Consider the following 3,910-nt stretch of genomic DNA (forward strand, 5'->3'; position numbering starts at 1 on the left):
GACAAGCATTCATCATGTGCATATTATATCTGTTTGTTTGCTTTGTCGATTTGTATTGTTTGCCTAAGTGTTTAACATGCCTAAATGCTTATTGAATTACTTGATATATATGCTTATACTTGTGCTTTACTTGCATTGTTATTATCTATGTATTCTGCTGGGATTGAGAAGGTTCGGAAGGAGGTGGCGATGGATCGCATGGCGATTAGGCTGGCGAAGGCTATGGGACAGTGGAGAATTGTTAGATTAGAAATCCACTAAGTTAGATTATCCTTTTCATTGTGGTTTTTAAAGTTAATGTTTTAAAGTTTAATTATATTTTAAGCTTGAATCTTGTGGTGGATATGAAGTTCTAGGATTGCCTCTGGCGTCCCAGAGTCTTATATCTTACATCACTGGCACTGTTAACATAATGAGAACCTTTGGTTCTCATACCATATTCTATTGTTGTTTTTCAGATGCAGGTCGTAACTCACCTCGGTGAGTTTCTTGACAGTGACAAAGCGAAGGATCCTTGCTATGTTTTGGAAGTCTTTTGGTTTATTTTGTGTAGATCTCTCACTTTTGTAGTTATCTATGCCTCAGAGGCTTACTTTGAGAGAGATATTGTATAAGCTGTTTTACTTTCAAAACTCTGTATGTATGTATATAACTAGCTGGCTTAAATTTCGCGGGCGGCAGCTAGATCCTTATGACTATTATACTTTGATATATCTTTATATATGCCTTGATATCTGTACGTATATCTTGTGCCTCGATTAGTGTAGCATCGTGTGAATGTTTTGCGCTTTTTGAACTCTGTTTTTGAGCTTATTTTTTCATCAGCTTCTAGAATTATTATTTATTTCTATATATAAATACGTATGAGCTTTAGACTTGTCGTAACCTTTGATTAACCTTTGCTTTACGGCGCGAGGTAAAGCTTAGGGTAATTAGGGTGTTACATAAAAAATATATATAATATATATAATTAAGATCAACAGTTAAAATTTACTAAAATATCAATACACTTTAATTCCGTTTTTAAAAATAGATAATTTTGTGTCAAATTGTATAAAGACAGGCGCAGATGGATGAATAGTTTTAAACTTCTTAATTTAATCCTATTATTCCAAATCTTATTTAAAGATAAGAAAAATATATAAATTCTTAAATTGATCCATGCAGTCCTTTTATTCGGTTTACGAAATTTGAACTTAGTATAGGCACGAATCGATGAATAGTACATGAAGGTTGCTTTCCAATACTTTGTGTCTAGTGGACTTTCTGTTTAATTCGGAAAGCTTTCTGTTCAGTCCAGACTCCAGAGAGCATTCTATTTGATGCTTTCTATCCTCTTTTCTTCTCTGTTTCTTGCTGTTTTCCTTCCAAAGTTTCTTGTAATCAATAAATTTAACTAAATCAAAGTAATGTTTATTTCAACCATGAAACCATCGATCATTCAAAAAGAATTCTTAGTAAATTAAATAAAATTATGAAGAAAAAACACAAAAAAAGTGAATGCATCACAATATCAAATTTAATACTTTGCTTGTCCTCAAGCAAATGAAAATGAAAAAGAAAAGAATTGCATTAGATGGAGTAAGGTTAACCCCTTCTTGAAGTTCATGCCTTTCTAGGTAGTGGGGTTTAACAACTCATGTGATCATTTTGAATTCTCTTTATCTTTGATGAGTCTTGTATTCCTAGGAATGGAGGGTTTCTGAGAGTTAAGGCTTAGATAGTATTATGAGATCCTTCTTTTATGTTGATCTTTAATCCTTGTTTTATACCAAAGCGCTTTCGGGATGACAACTCTAAATGTTCCGTTCTCAAGGCAACTCTTGATAGTGGGCGTTCGATTGGTAATCTCGAGCCAGTTGACTCGAGTTACCGGGTGATAAGGCACCCCTCGGATCTAATTATCCGAACCACTCCTTGATACGTTCGTACCACAAGCACATAGTTAATGATTTTGAGTTCCTCGCCATCGATGACCAAAGCCTCTTTGGGCTTCTAAATGCTTTGTCTCAAGAGAACTCTTGATGGTGGGTTTTCGATCGGTAATCTCGAACCAGTTGGCTCAAGTTACCGATTGATGAGGCACCCCTCGGATCTAATTACCCAAGACCTATCCTTGGCATTGATTGGGTTGTAGGAGCAGGATTGAGAGATATTGGCTTATGAGTTTGATTGCAACTTTGGTTGGTTTTTTTTTCCACTCTGTGTTAGGGTTCGAAGGAATTGGAGAAGGAAGATGATGAACAGTGGTTCCATTGTGCCATTTTCTTATATTTATTTCAATAAATTTAATAATGTAATCAGGGATGGTTCCAAGTGTAGCATTGTGGGGGCAAGTGCCCCCACTATAATTTAGAATTTTTTTAGTAATATATGATAATAATATTTATTTGTCCCATTAGATTATTAAATTTGATCCCACAATAATTTTTTACTCAAATTTTGGTACTTAACCGTCAATTTAAGAATTTCATATTAGATATTCAATAGAATGATCAATTCTTAGATTTAAACGAAATTAGTGTTATTTTTTAGAAATCAATTCAAAAGAGTATTTTTTATCTTCTTTTGAAATTAGCTTTAATTTTTGCGTAGCAATTGCATTAATTGAAATAACTTTTCTAACTATAAAATCAATAAGAGTCTGCTTCTAAATTGTGTTGAAAAGTGAATTTCTAAATAATTGTTTAGTAATATATATAGAAAAAGAGAAATTTTGATAGTAGTGCTAAGAAAAAATTATTTAATTTTTTAAAAATATAAAACCTAAAATAATAGAATTATAAATTATATATTATTATTTAAATTACTATTTTAGTATTTTAATTGGTATATTAGATATTTTGAAGGCTAATCGTACTTTACAACAATAAAATGTAATCATAACAATAATCATGCTATATGTATATAAAAAATAACTATCCATATAAAATACATATTAAAATATAAATACACATTAAAAATAAATTAAATAATAATATTTATACACAAATATATAACGGTTAATAAAAAATTTAATATTTATTTTTTTTGTACATATATTATTTTTATTATAAAAATTATTGTCATGTTATATAAATTTTGCTCCACTATCAAAATCTTCTGGATCCGTAATTTTATTTTTCACTGTGTCACTCCAAATTAGCCACATCACACAATACCGTGCCAGCTGGCCTCCACCATCACCGAAAAAATTACTCAAGCCACGGAAGAATAGAATTGACAACAAAATTTTATATTTATGTGCAAATGACTCATTTAAAAAATTAAGAAGTGTGAAAATTCGGGTGTACTTTGGTCAATTTTTTCTTTATTTATTTTTACTTATTTGCGAGTTTATTTTGTCCTTATTTAATTCTATTGATTTCTTATATTGTTGATGCTTTGTTAATAGTTTTTTATCAATTAAATTTTCACGGATGCTATTTTAGATGTTCCTCACGTCATATTTTGGGTTTAATTAAGTGAATGATTATAATTATAAAATAAAAAATAAAAAAATCTAAAATTTCATAAAAGAAATATCTAAAATATAAAAAAATATCATCCAAAATCTAATACGCAAGGCTACCATGGTTGTTGCCGCGAAGTTTACAGTCGGAAGGACGGATAATAGTAGATAGGGGTGAGTACGGGTCGGGTTACTTCTAAGTTTAGAATAAAATTAGAATCGAATCAATTGAATTGTAATTAGTTTGGTTTGGTTTGAATTTATGTTTTTTTTCTGTATGTACCTAAACCAAAACAAACCGATTAAGAATAAATTGGTTCGGTTCGAATAATTAGATACTCGATAAAACAGAAATTCATGAAAAAAAACAAAATTTTTATCTTAAAAATTATGTAAGTACAATACACATATAAAATCAATAGAAATAATCCAAATATGTTAAATACTAAATACATTAAA

Source organism: Arachis ipaensis, chromosome B4, assembly GCF_059453495.1.
Source record: "Arachis ipaensis isolate K30076 ecotype BB chromosome B4, ASM5945349v1, whole genome shotgun sequence".
In the NCBI taxonomy this organism is placed as follows: Eukaryota; Viridiplantae; Streptophyta; class Magnoliopsida; order Fabales; family Fabaceae; genus Arachis; species Arachis ipaensis.